This window comes from Salmo salar, unplaced genomic scaffold (genome assembly GCF_905237065.1).
Source record: "Salmo salar unplaced genomic scaffold, Ssal_v3.1, whole genome shotgun sequence".
Lineage (NCBI taxonomy): Eukaryota > Metazoa > Chordata > Actinopteri > Salmoniformes > Salmonidae > Salmo > Salmo salar.
Window position 1 is genome coordinate 53,655 of NW_025548178.1, and position 15,060 is coordinate 68,714.

General features: G+C 42.8%; 1 long non-coding RNA gene across 1 annotated transcript; it reads left to right on the forward strand.

Annotated features, from left to right (window-relative positions):
- Positions 1-3,066: 3,066 nt before the first annotated feature.
- LOC123732751 (uncharacterized) lies at positions 3,067-6,693 on the forward strand. Its single transcript, XR_006763391.1, has 3 exons — positions 3,067-3,156; positions 3,322-3,395; positions 6,278-6,693. It is a non-coding gene; the product is annotated as an uncharacterized lncRNA (long non-coding RNA).
- Positions 6,694-15,060: the final 8,367 nt, after the last annotated feature.

Sequence of the window (15,060 nt, forward strand, 5' to 3'; positions counted from 1 at the left end):
GTAAATGACCTTCAGGCTGTAGTTTTGCAGAGTCAGGAGCATGCTTTGAAGCCTCTTGGGCGCGTTGAGGAGAGGTTTACTGAATATGGCAATGAGTGGTTTGTGGTCAGTTTCAGCGGTGACCAGCTCTCGACCATACAAGTAGTGATGGAATCGCTGGCAAGAGAAGACGATGCTGAGGCACTCTTTCTCAATTTGTGCATAGTTCTGTTCGGTGGGGGTGAGCGCTCTCGAGGCAAACGCAACGGGTTGGCCTTCCTGCATAAGGCAGCATCCAAGTCCCCTTTGACTGGAGTCACTCTGGATTGTGACAGGCTTCGTGACGTCGTAGTAGCGCAACACTGGCATGGATGAAGCCAGAGATTTCATCTCCTGCACCGCTGCCTCGTGCTTGGGTAGCCAGTGCCATGGTGTGTCTTTGTCCAGCAACCGGCGCAGAGGCTCACAGACTGCTGATAGGTGTGGCATGAACTTTGCAAGATAGTTTGCAAAACCGATGAGACGCTGTACTCCTTTTTGCATCAGATGGGTTTGGCATGTCGAGGATCGCTCGGACCTTGTCTGGGTCCGGCTTCAGGCCTTTTGCCGAAAGAATGTGGCCATGGAAGTGGACGTCTTTCACCTTGAACTGTAGCTTCTTCAGGCCAAGACGAAGCTTAACTGTTCGACAGCGCTCCATCAGTGCCAGGAGCTTCACATCGTGGTCGCGTTCTGCTTCATCGTCTGTGTCACCACAGCCTACGATCAGGACATCATCAGCGATGGGTTCAATGCCCTTGAGCCCAGCCAGTAACTCGTGCTGCTTGCGTTGGTATACCTCAGGTGCCACTGAGACACCAAACGGGAGCTTGAGCCAGCGTTTCCGACCCCAGGGGTCCAGAAGGTAGTCATGAAGCTGCTTTCTTCGTCCAGCTTGCATTGAAGGAATGCATCTCGGGCATCCACCAAGGTGAAAAGCCTGGCCTTGGGAAGCTTGTAGAGGACATCCTCTAGTGTCGGCATGATGTAGTGGGATCGTTTCAATGCTTGGTTCAGATGCTTTGGGTCGATGCAGACCCTCAGCTTCTCTGGTTTTTTCAATATGACCATATTGCTGATCCAGTCAGTTGGTTCGGTCACAGATGTCATGTGGCCATCGGCCTCATACTTGTCCAGCTGGGCCTTCACAGCCACTTTCATTGCAATGGGCACATTGCGAGGAGCACACTGGACTGGAGTGATGCTCTCATCCACTTCAAAGTGTACCTCACCAGGCACTGATTCAACGGGCATGTTGAATACATCGTCATATCTGTTGAGTAGTTGTTCTTTGGACAGGGGTCCATGCTGGACATGATCCACAATGTGCAGGTCATTTGGTACAGTGAACTGCATCAGTCCCAGGCGTTCGCATGTAGAGCCTGAGAGGAGAGGATGTTGACTGGTTTTCACAATCTCAAACTCCAGCTTGTGTTTGCGTCCCCGAATAACACATTCGGTCTCAAAGGTGCCCATAGAGCTCATTAGCTCTCCTGAGTACAGCTTTAGTCTAGTATCGCTGGGCAATAGATGTGTGTCAGGTGCCAGATTGATTTTGTCTTTGTAGCTCATTACGTTGCATGTAGCACCGGAATCCAGTTGACATTGTTGTTGCTTGTTGTGTAATCGTAGTGTCACAAACCATTTCTTCCCTCTTGAGTGTACAGCCCCAATGGATTCATGCATGTAAATGTTACTTTCACTGTTCAGCCCTGAACATTGAGTGACATCATCAACACAGTGAATCTTGCCCTCACTCACCCTTCTTTTGCTTTTGAGACACACTTTTGCAAAGTGATTATTAGTTCCACAAGCTCTGCATGGTTTTCCATAGGCAGGGCAGTGCTCTTTGCCACGTGTGTGCGTATTCCCACAGTATTTACATGCTACTGGGCTCTCTGTGTTCACCGTTCGTGGTGAATTACTCTGCCTTGATTGGTTTTGCCTGAATGTCTGCCTAGCAACAGCGTGAACAGTGTCAACGTCGGAGCGTGGGGTTTCGATTTCCATTGCTCTCATTCTCATGTCAGTGACTTCAGCAGTGCGGCACATTTCGATGGCAGTTACTAATGTTAAGCCTCTCTCTCTCAGTAGACGCCGGCGTGTATCCTCATTTGCAATTCCCAGTACTATTTTGTCACGAATCAATTCATCTTTCAATCCCCCGTATTCACAAGTGGCGGATTTTTCTCTCAAACGGGTTACAAAGTTGTGTACTGACTCACCCTCTTCCTGTTTGCAGCTTCCAAAAACGAACCGCTCGTAAATTACGTATCTGGCGGGTTTGAAGTAATTCTCCAATGCATCCAATATAGCCTTTGCATCACACTGTTGTCGCTGTGAGGGTGAGATTGTGCCGGTAGATATGCCTGCATTCGCTGCCCATTAAACTCCTCAGAGTTGCCGCTTGTACCTCGTTGGGTTTCTCATGTAGACCGGTCGCCAGCGCATAGTCCTCGAATTCATCCCTGAAATTGTCCCAATTAGTATTCCAGTCCCCTGTGAGAACCATGGGATTAGGTGGCGGAATGTTCGCTGCCATAGCGATGGAATAGGAGACTTCTTTGCCTTCAGTCATCGAGGTAGGTAGTGATGCTAGCTAACCAGCTAACAACTAGTTGATCAGTGTTGTGAGTAGGAATCGGCGTGTGTTCGCATATGGAACGTAACCGCGCCTATACTGTACTTAGCTACAAAAATAACAAACGTATGGTTTTCGAGCCACTTCTGATACCATGTTTCAGTATGATATATTGGATAAAGTAATAAAGACAGACACCAATGTCTAGTTCAATAGCCTTGTTCATGCATTGTACAAATCCCTACACGCGGAGTCCGGGGAACAGTCCGGCTAGTCGATTACCTATCAACTAGACTCCGTAACAATTATTGCCGACAATTCGATTTTTAAAACCAAACTAACTTGTCTGTATGAGAAAAATATTTATCTTCTACTTTCATATTTAATTTATGTTTGGTGAGTCATGTTTAATAATATGCCAGAGCAGTGAAGCTAAACTGATAAACGCAGTAAAGGAAAGGATGGAAGGAAGGAAGGAACGGAGGAGAGAAGAAGAAGCGAGTTCACACTACTCGGACTGATCAGTTTACCTTGAATGCTCTAACTGGTACCTAAATGTCAGTGCCTGTTCATGTAAACCTTGTGCGTTGCGGCGGTATTGCTTGAAGTGCATAACATTGAACGTGTGTAGGCTGAGAATGCAGTTGCTGTTTTTATACTAACATTTTTATATAGCCTAACTTTGAGATTAACCGTTTGATCATGCCTCCTAAAAAAAGCAGCAGCCGCCGAAGAAGTAACTTCATCTTCTGACGTGCCCATAAATATGAAAAAGTGTCGGGAAAAGATAAATCAGGTTTGTAAAACCATGTGCGGTTTAAGCCAATTTGAGTAGCCTAATTTTATGGCTATTTGGTTAGATTACGGTTGATACATTTGTCAATTTCATTGTTAGAATCCAGCAAAGCACCTGCTGTGGCACGGAAACACCCTCTTCATCCACGATCGATGGTGATGGTTAATGAAGCGCTGAAGGATTTGGACTCTCGAAAGCGGGTCTAATCGCAGGCCATTCACGGCTACATAACAGAGAAATATCCATCTTTGGACCTGGTGAGATTGAAGTATTCCAAGAATCCAAGATGGCGTAGCAGTCGGACGTGTGTTTGTCTTTCCCATGTAAACAATTGGTCTCATCGTTTTTTTGAATATATTTTAATCTCACTTTCCACCCACGATCTAAATATACTTTCCTGCAACCCGCCCCACCCAATGTGGTACGAATCTGCTATTTCTATACGTTATAACTGGAACCTTCATCAGAAGCTAACCAGCTAACTAGCTAGTAGTCACTGTTAGCCACGGCTAACCGTCTTCACCTTTAGCTCGGTCACCAGCCAGTTATAGCTCGGTCAATACCTGCCAGTCTGCACAGCGCAATATCGGACTGCTTTTCTCCACCACATCACCGGATTCCTGCCGCAAGCTCTGGGCCATTACACCGGATCATCGCAGCTAGCTTGCTGCAATCGTGTGGCTACCGCTGGCTAATGCACCAGTTAGCCTTGAGCTAGCCTCGAGCCAGGCCCATCTACCAGCTAGCCGAAGAGGTATACACACTAATTCGTGGGCTACAATACCTCTTTTGCCAATTTGCCTGGACCCTTTATTGCCGACAGGGAGCCCCGCCGATCCATCACGACTGGTCTGCCGACGTAATCGTCCGATGTGGTTTCAACAGGCTTTCCGTTGCGTTGTCACCGAAGACCCATCTGCCCCGGCACGCTAGCCCCGGCACGCTAGCTTTCTGAATGCCATGCCTCCCACTTGCCTAGCATAGTAGCGACTACCGAACGGCTCCCGGACTCACATATTGCTGCTCCTTGGATCCTATGATCACTCGGCTACACATGCCTCTCTCTAATGTCAATATGCCTTGTCTTCTGCTGTGTCGGTTAGTTATTGTTTTATGTCACTGTAGAGCCCCTAGTCCAGCTCAACATGCCTTAGAAAGCTCTTTTGTCACACACCCCACACATAGGGTGACCTCATCTGACTTAGCTGGTGTCTCCAGAGATGCAAGCTCTCCCATCGTTACACATTCCTAGGTTTACCCCCACTGTCCCCACATCCTACAATACCCTTGTCTGTACATTATGCCCTGAATCTATTCTGAAGCCCGAGCCGTGTCTGAATTCTGGCTTAGGAAGGCCACCAAAAATTCTGAAATTTCCATCCCCAACTACAAGATTTTCCGTCGAGATAGAACTGCCAAAGGGGGCGGAGTTGCAATCTACTGCAGAGATCTGTCATACTATCCAGGTCTGCGCCCAAACAGTTCGAGCTTCTTCTTTTAAAAATCCACCTTTCCAAAAATAAGTATCTCACTGTTGCCTAACTATTGATCCTCAGTGGCTAAATATGTTCTCTGGTGTATTTTGAACATTGACAACAGGCTCCCTTGGTTGGATATAAAAAAAGTTATTTGTTTTTTGCCTCTTGGGCCCAGCCCCTGACTCACATAATTGACCAGTCACATTTAGTTATTATGCAGTTTATTATGCAGTTACCCAATCAAGGCAGGGCCCCCATTTACCCACATGGGGACCATACCTCTCCTCCTTCTATCTGGTGATTAGCATAGTGGCAGCAGGAAGCTGTCTACACTCATTGATAGCGGGCTCCAGAATCCTCCTGTGGTTTGCGGTTGCAGTAAAAATATATACTACATATCTAATATGTACTGTATAATGTATGTATATATTTGTGACTTTTTTCAGCCTTCTGGGCCCAGGGGCTTCAGCCCCGGGAAGCCCCTTTGTTAAGCCGGCCCTGGACGTACCCCAACAACAGAATGGTGTGGGCATATACCTGTTATAAAAAATATTAAATCAAGTATACTGCTGATTGGCCAGCTCAGCCAATGACCCAACATGATATAATGTTTAATGAGGAAATGGCAAGCATTATCGAAACTGTCTGTTTTTGTTACAAGTTCAGATGTTTTTTTTTTGTGTTGTTTTATTTCAAATTATGCTTTGACTACAAATACTAGTATAGGATTAGTGATGGGGAAACAAAGCTTCCTGGACCGTTGAGATTTTCCAGCTAATTGTCTGAAATAGGTCAAATTCTCAAGGCTTTGATCAAGTGCACACTAGTGGCACCTACTGGTCTAAATAATATAGAGCAGCCAAATTATTATAGATTATGTCCCAAACCCCATAGTTTGTGCAGTGTAGCCTTTTTGTCTTCTACCAATCAGGTGGTTGTTCGACGAAACGAAGCTTTGGACGTCAATGATCATGTGCTTCTGATAAAGTGATACGAGCATCAGCACACTGCGATTTCAACGCATGCCTCAGAGCTCAGGCATCAAACGTAACATCACTATACAGGATGAGTCCACAACATTATTTGGGTACGAATAAACAGAATATAAACTTTTTTTTAAAGTGAGATCTCCACTGGACAGTTACTTCAATAGGCTACTTGTGGCAACTAGGCTTTGTTAACCCAAGTAATTAAATCAAGAAAAATGTGTTCCAAGGTGAATGGACTTTATTTTCCGAATGTGATAGTAGCTTTCCTGCCAAATGAGCCAAACTTCATGGTACCAGTTCTGAATATGAAGTGGTGTGTTTATTAGATTAGTCAACATTATATGACAAACATATTGAACATGGGTTTGCTGTTTAATATAATGTAGCTCAATATGTGTTCACCCTCCCTTGCCAGCTTGCAGTCAGGGGTAGGGTGAAGGAGCCCAAGCCAAAGGCCACTGAGAACACTGATCCCAATGTGGAGAAGGCTGCCAAGGTTGGAGCCAAGAAGACTAAGAACAAGGATGCCGGTAAACTGAATCCACTGAATTGATTGTGCTCATCAATCTGCACAATTGTATGGGATCATTGTTATTGAGCTACTCCCATTGCAATGGAGGACATTTAACATTGCTCATTCAATGACTTGTATGGGTATCTCACTTCTCCTCATGGTGTCCATGATTGCATGCATACACACACATCACTAACTCTTGTCTCTAGAAGCTGAGAAGAAAAAGGCTACAGCCAAAAAGCAGAAGGAGAAACCTCCAGAGGCAAGTGTGGTTTCAGTAATGTTCTGACTATTGGCATTGTTCAAGTGGTTTTGGTGTATAGGGACTCTTTTTACACTTTTGTCATGGGTACTGTTCCCTATTTGGGCTTTATCATGGTAAAATTGAATCTCAAATTTTAAATGGGGGATTATATTGCAAACCTGTCATTTTCATCTTTCAGGATGCAAACCTCAGGAAATCCGCAAAAGCATCTGCTTCCAAGGTGCCCCCTGCTAAGAAGCCCAAGTTGAAGAGGACAGTGGGGAAGAGGGGACAGCTGAGGATCAACCCAAAGCACAGAAGACTACCAAGGGTGAAGGGGCAGCCAAGAAGGGTGTAAAGGCCAAAGCTTTCCAGAAGCCTGCAGAGGGTGATGAAGGGGACACTGCTGCTCCTGAAGCTAAAACCCCAGGGAAACGAGGCAATGGGGGCAGCAGAAGAGTGACTGCACTCCTTTTATCCACTTTATATGTTTTTAAATAAAGCCGTTTTTGTACTACTTGTTTGTGGCATTTAAGTGTAGACCTAACTGCTGTAAAATGTAATCTCCACTTTTCCTGTAGATGTAGATAAGTGTTGATGGTGGCTAGGGGTTTGTAAAGATGTTTAATGATTCACTGATGCAAGATATATATATATATATATATATATATATATAAATCTGTTAAGTTCTTATTTCATGCACCTGCTTAATCAGTACCCTCTTCTGCCAGATTAATTACATCACCAGTACATTGACTTCCCGGTTCCTGGAAAATGTTGATGGTTAAGTTGTTTTCTATACAGTCAGGACTTTGTTGTTCATCCACCATAGGTTGATGACCATGGCACGATTCATTGGGATAATCTGGTACAGTGAGTGTGCAGATGGTTGAGATCCATCTGAGCTTGGAACACACTGGACATGACATCTTGGTACCAGTCTCCTGAGGGACGGCCTTGATACTGGTTTTTCACTGTTCTCTCCACCATGGAAATTTTGATGCTGCTGGTTTGTGGTAGCATTCTTTCTTTGCAGTTATAACTAACCATCTCAAAACAAACATCTCCCATAACTATGAAGCTATGGGAAATTATTCAAAACTTTTCTGTTATGGGTCAGTGCCCACAATGGTGCAATGCAACATGTTGTACCACTTCAGTTTGTCCACATGGGGGTGCAAGAACTAATTGGGTCTTCAGTTTGATATTCAAAGGTACCCAAACCAGAGCATTGCTGTCCGCTGGTGCTCCTGGTTCTTTATTCCCTGGAAGTTTAACCTCTCTAAAAAAGCGATAATATTCCGACCGGGAATCTGCGTTTAGGTAAATAGACGAAAGAAAATAAAGCACGGGATCGTCCCACCTACGCATCAGCCAGTGTAATCCCATGGCGCGATTTTCAAATACCTTAGAAATGCTATTACTTCAATTTCTCAAACATATGACTATTTTACACCATTTTAAAGACAAGACTCTCGTTAATCTAACCACACTGTCTGATTTCAAAAAGGCTTTACAACGAAAGCAATAATTAGATTATGTCAGCAGAGTACCCAGCCAGAAATAATCAGACACCCATTTTTCAAGCTAGCATATAATGTCACAAAAACCCAGAAGACAGCTAAATGCAGCACTAACCTTTGATGATCTTCATCAGATGACACACCTAGGACATTATGTTATACAATACATGCATGTTTTGTTCAATCAAGTTCATATTTATATAAAAAAACAGCTTTTTACATTAGCATGTGACGTTCAGACCTAGCATACCCCCCGCAAACCTCCGGTGAATTTACTAAATTACTCACGATAAACGTTCACAAAAAACATAACAATTATTTTAAGAATTATAGATACAGAACTCCTTTGTGCAATCGAGGTGTCCGATTTTAAAATAGCTTTTCGGTGAAAGCACATTTTGCAATATTCTGAGTACATAGCCCAGCCATCACGGCTAGCTATTTAGACACCCACCAAGTTTTGCCCTGACCAAACTCCGATTTACTATTACAAAAGTTTGATTACCTTTGATGTTCTTCGTCAGAATGCACTCCCAGGACTGCTACTTCAATAACAAATGTTGGTTTGGTCCAAAATAATCCATCGTTATATCCAAATAGCGGCGTTTTGTTCGTGCGTTCAAGACACTATCCGAAGTGTAAATAAGGGTCACGAGCATGGCGCAATTTGTGACCAAAAAATTCCAAGTATTCCATTACCGTACTTCGAAGCATGTCAACCGCTGTTTAAAATCCATTTTTATGCCATTTTTCTCGAAAAAAGCGATAATATTCCGACCGGGAATCTGCATTTAGGTAAACAGAGGAAAGAAAATAAAGCATTCGGTCGACTCGGGCACGCGCCTAAGCCCACAGTACTCTGATCGGCCACTTGCCAAACGCGATAAAGTGTTTCAGCCAGAGCCTGCCTCGATATCCTTCAGCTTTTTCCCAGGCTCTGAGAGCCTATGGGAGCCGTAGGAAGTGTCACGTTATTGCAAAGATCCTCAGTCTTCAATAAAAAGAGCCAAGATAAAACACAACTTGTCAGACAGGCCACTTCCTGCATGGAATCTTCTCAGGTTTTGGCCTGCCATATGAGTTCTGTTATACTCACAGACACCATTCAAACAGTTTTAGAAACTGTAGGGTGTTTTCTATCCAAAGCCAATAATTATATGCATATTCTAGTTACTGGGCAGGAGTAGTAACCAGATTAAATCGGGTACGGTTTTTATCCAGCCGTGTCAATACTGCCCCCTAGCCCTAACAGGTTAACATGCATGAAACCAAGGCTTTTTCGATTACAGAAGTCAACAAATGAGAGTGCCTGGGGACACGCAGGGCCTGAGTTAGCCTCCACATCACCCGAGGAACAGAGGAGGAGTAGGATGAGGGTACGGCTAAAGGCTAGCAAAACTGTTCGTCTAGTTGGGGACAGAGAAAAAAAGGAAAAAAAGGAGCAGATTTCTGGGCATGGTAGAATAGATTCAGGGCATAATGTGCAGACAGGGGTATGGTGGGGTGCCGGTACAGTGGAGGTAAGCCCAGGCACTGAGTGATAATAAGAGAGGTTGCATCTCTGGACATGCTGGTTATACTGGGTGAGGTCACCGCATGTGTGGGAGGTGGGACAAAGGAGGTATCTAACCTCTCTAGGGTAGGTGGGACGAAATCGTGGGCTACCTACTCAACAGCCAGTGTAATCCCGTGGCGCGATATTCAAATACCTTAGAAATGCTATTACTTCAATTTCTCAAACATATGACTATTTTACACCATTTTAAAGACAAGACTCTCGTTAATCTAACCACACTGTCCGATTTCAAAAAGGCTTTACAACGAAAGCAAAACATTAGATTATGTCAGCAGAGTACCCAGCCAGAAATAATCAGACACCCATTTTTCAAGCTAGCATATAATGTCACATAAACCCAAACCACAGCTAAATGCAGCACTAACCTTTGATGATCTTCATCAGATGACAATCCTAGGACATTATGTTATACAATACATGCATGTTTTGTTCAATCAAGTTCATATTTATATCAAAAACCAGCTTTTTACATTAGCATGTGACGTTCAGAACTAGCATACCCACCGCAAACTTCCGGTGAATTTACAAAATTACTCACGATAAACGTTCACAAAAAACATAACAATTATTTTAAGAATTATAGATACAGAACTCCTTTATGCAATCGCTTATGTCCGATTTTAAAATAGCTTTTCGGTGAAAGCACATTTTGCAATATTCTCAGTAGATAGCCCAGCCATCACGGTTAGCCATTTAGACACCCACCAAGTTTAGCCCTGACCAAAGTCAGATTTACTATTACAAAAGTTTGATTACCTTTGTTGTCTTCGTCAGAATGCACTCCCAGGACTGCTACTTCAATAACAAATGTTGGTTTGGTCCAAAATAATCCATCGTTATATCCAAATAGCGGCGTTTTGTTCGTGCGTTCCAGACACCATCCGAAATGGTAAATCAGGGTTACGAGCATGGCGCAATTCGTGACAAAAAAATTCTAAATATTCCATTACCGTACTTCGAAGCATGTCAACCGCTGTTTAAAATCCATTTTTATGCAATTTTTTCGTAAAAAAGCGATAATATTCCGACCGGGAATCTCCGTTTAGGTAAACAGAGGAAAGAAAACAAAGCATTCGGTCGACGCGGGGCACGCGCCTAAGCTCACAGTACTGTAACCAGCCACTACCCAAACGCGCTACTTTTTTTCAGCCAGAGCCTGCAAAGCCACGATTCAGCTTTTTGCCGCCTTCTGAGAGACCATGTGAGCCGTAGGAAGTGTCACGTAACAGCAGAGATCATTTGTTTTGGATAGAGATGGCAAAGAATGCCAAGAAATGGTCGGACAGGGTACTTCCTGTACAGAATCTTCTCAGGTTTTGACCTGCCATTTGAGTTCTGTTATACTCACAGACACCATTCAAACAGTTTTAGAAACTTTGGAGTGTTTCCTATCCAAATCTTATATGCATATTCTAGTTACTGGTCAGGAGTAGTAACCAGATTAAATCGGGTACGTTTTTTATCCAGTGTCAATACTGCCCCCTAGCCCTAACAGGTTAACACTTTTTTGGTTACTACATGATTCCATATGTGTTATTTCATAGTTTTGATGTCTTCACTATTATTCTACAATGTAGAAAACAGTAAAAAATAAAATAAAATAAAAAAATAATTAAATGAGTAGGTGTTCTAAAACTTTTGACCGGTAGTGTACACAAATCATTAACTTTGCAATCTCATGGTCATTTTTTATAATTAGTATTACCCTATGTCATTCTTCTACCATGTTCCAATGCATCATTTATCATTTATTTAAGATAGGTAATCATTGAATATAATTCAAACAATTGCAGTGCTGCTGTTCACATGTATTCTTATAACAAGACATGGGCTAGTTGTAAAACACAGTATATAATGTGACTGACGCAGAACCTACATCTCCATGTAAATGCAACTGGTATCTTAGTGGAAGACACACGAAGAATGCAGTTTGAACTCCGCTTCACTGTCAGTAATTACACTCCTCTTTTATTAATAACATACATGAGAAGAATAGTAAACTAACAAATGAAAATGGCAGACACTGCTCTTTGCTTTGGTATTACCCTGCCATTTGCAACATATCATACCAAGGAAGAAGGCAGTAACTGCTGTTTAAGGGTCAAAGGTCATGTCAGAGGTCAGGGTCAACGTGAATAAAATATTAACTAATAGTAAGGCAACAGATCACCACATCTCAAATGATCTCCTCAGAATTCATTTGGCTGGACAATTAAAAAACTTGGAAGCCATTTTTCTCAGTTCCACGCTGTGAGTAGTTACTGCCTTTTTGCTTGGTAGGGCAGAATATTAATTTCTAAACATAATATATACATATATCATAACCATTGCATAATCAATTCCTCACCTTTTCTGGCCATGAAGAGTTCACATTCACGAAGTAACCATACGACAAATTACCATGCACATCTCATTTCATTGGGCCTATTAGATCTATTACAGGATATTACATCATTTGTTTTTGCTCTATGCATCCGAAAGGGAGCATGGTTGATAACACAGGTCTACAGTAGAATTTGTCAATTGAACAGACAGTTGATCTTTTGCATTGAAGTGTGTAGACTGCCACTGCAAGTAGGCCTACTTTAGTTTTCATAATTTTTTTAGAGTAGGCAATATTTCAGAATTCGAAGGCAGTCCAGCATATTCAGGCAAAAAGCAAACATTATTGAATGCAAACGATCTGTTTACAGGTCCAAAACAGCAAAGGTCACTGCAAAAGAAAACATTTTGCCACCTCCAAAGACTCAGCTGGTTTAAGGAAGAAATTCAATCATTGTCCAAGACCAAGTCAAGACCGAATGAAAATGGATTCGAGACCGAGACACTCAATATGTGGTATCGAGACCGAACTCAAGACTGAGAAAAGGAAATTAAAACATGGTGTGGTATTATTCATGAGAACAAACGTTCAAACATTTGTATCGATTAGCATCAGTCAAAGTGCACGAGTAACATCATGTTAGTAACTACCCACTGGGTAAAAACTGGTTGAATCAACTTTGTTTCCACATCATTTCAACAAAAAATGCAATGTGATTCCGTTGAATCAATGTGGAAAACTGATTGGAAAACTGATCTCTTTTCACCCGGCTTTTCATCTAAATCCAATCAAATTGGTGAAAGACCATGTGTTCTTAATGTTTTGTATACTCAACATCCACATGAAATATGATGAAATTGATCAAATTAGACCCTCAATACCAACGATATAGCTGTATACAGTGTATATATTGTAGTGCAAGAGTTGGATCAGAGGAATAACTCACAGCAAAGGAGGATGATCAAAACAGATGACGAGCCAGATCAGGGGTGAATAACGCAATGTTTCAGAGAAACAGACTATCACAAACTACATAATAAGTACCGTGTCTGTGACTGAGAGAATGCTTTTAATAGAGAGGAAGACGAGGAGCCTGCTCACAGGAAAACCACATAGAAAGTCCATCAACTGGTGTGATTAGAGGTAAATGTCTCCTGCTCCTAACATGAGCCCAAACCATTTGCTTATCTGTCAGAGGAAATAACTATATTTTATTCAGGCTTTCTTTTTAACTATACTGCACAATAAAAAGCAGTTTCATGTACAACTGCAGTATATATTGCCAACATCCAAAAGCAAGAAATAAGAAACAGTCTTGCTGTGGCTCCATATGACTCTCCACATTGTGCATTAGAGGCAATATTTGTCCTATCTACTGTAGTTATTAGCTTAATAAGATAATAGAGGTGCAGATACATAAGCAGTAAACAACGATACTGAACATTTCCATGGAAATATAGCATGACAAGTGGGGTTTCATTACTCATGACATGCTTGTTGTAATGGTCAGAAGCATGAATACATTTCTCATATTGGTGTTTTTGGAGGGGGAATTTAGTTTCGTTTTTTTATATCTTGCAAAAAATGTCTGGTAAAGTAGATGCACAGTTTCAGTTAGATGTATCTGAGGTTTGGTTCAACAGTACTTCTGTCAATCTCCTCAGCACAACTAGTCTCTGAAATATGATAGGCTGAAGTTTCAGAAGGACAGGATGCGGTAAGAGTCTCGTCTAACTTTCCACCCTACTGTGGTGTGTGTGTGTGTGTGTGTGTGTGTGTGTGTGTGCGTGTGCATGTGTGCACTCGTGCACCTGTTTGCAGGTGTGGATACGTGACAGCATACATGTACTGGTTGGTATGTGATCTGTAGACTGTCTGTGACTGCTGCAGGAGAATGTAGGCATCTTTGCCTCCCTCACAGTAGAACCAACCACAATACAGATCATCTTTAAAATGTCCTTTGAATAATATTTTTAGTCCAGGACTAAGCATTATCTGTCTCTGGGAAAATCAGTGGAGAAGGGCCTTGGTCCTGGAGGTGACCAAGGACCCGATGGTCACTCTGACAGAGCACCAGAGTTCCTCTGTGGAGATGGGAGAAGCATACAGAATGACAACCATCTCTGCAGCACTCCACCAATCATGCTTTTATGGTAGAGTGGCCAGATGGAAGCCACACCTCAGTAAAAGGCACATGACAGCCCGCTTAGAGTTTGCCAAACGGCACCTTAAGGACTCTCAGACCATGTGAAACAATATTCTCTGGTCTGATGAAACCAAGATTGAAGTCTTTGGCCTGAATGCCAAGCATTACGTCTGGAGGAAACCTTGCACAATCCCTATGGTGAAGCATGGTGGTGGCAACATCATACTGTGGGGATGTTTCCAGCAGCAGGGACTGGGAGACTAGTCAGAATCGAGGGAAAGATGAACAGAGCAAAGTACAGAGAGATTCTTGATGAAAACCTGCTACAGAGCACTCAGGACCTCAGACTGGGGCGAAGGCTTACCTTCCAATAGGATAACGACCCTAAGCAAACAGCGAAGACAACGCAGGAGTGGCTTTGGGACAAGTCTCTGAATGTCCTTGAGTGGCCCTGCCAGAACCCGGACTTGAACCCGATCAAACATCTCTGGAGAGACCTGAAAATAGCTGTGCAGCAACGCTCCACATCCAACCTGACAGAGCTTGAGAGGGTCTGCAGAGAAGAATGGGAGAAACTCCACAAATACAGGTGTGCCAAGCTTGTAGCATCATTCCCAAGAAGACTTGAGGCTGTAATTGCAGCCAAAGGTGCTTCAGCAAAGTACTGAGTAATGGGTCTGAATGCTTATTTAAATATCATTTTCAGTGTTTATGTTTATAAACCTGTCTAAAAATCTGTTTTTGCTTTGTCATTATGGGGCATTGTGTGTAGCTTAATGGGGGCGGGGGACTATTTAATCCATTTTAGAGTAAGGCTTTGACGTAACAAAATGTGGAAAAAGTCAAGGTGTCTGAATACTTTCTGAATGCAC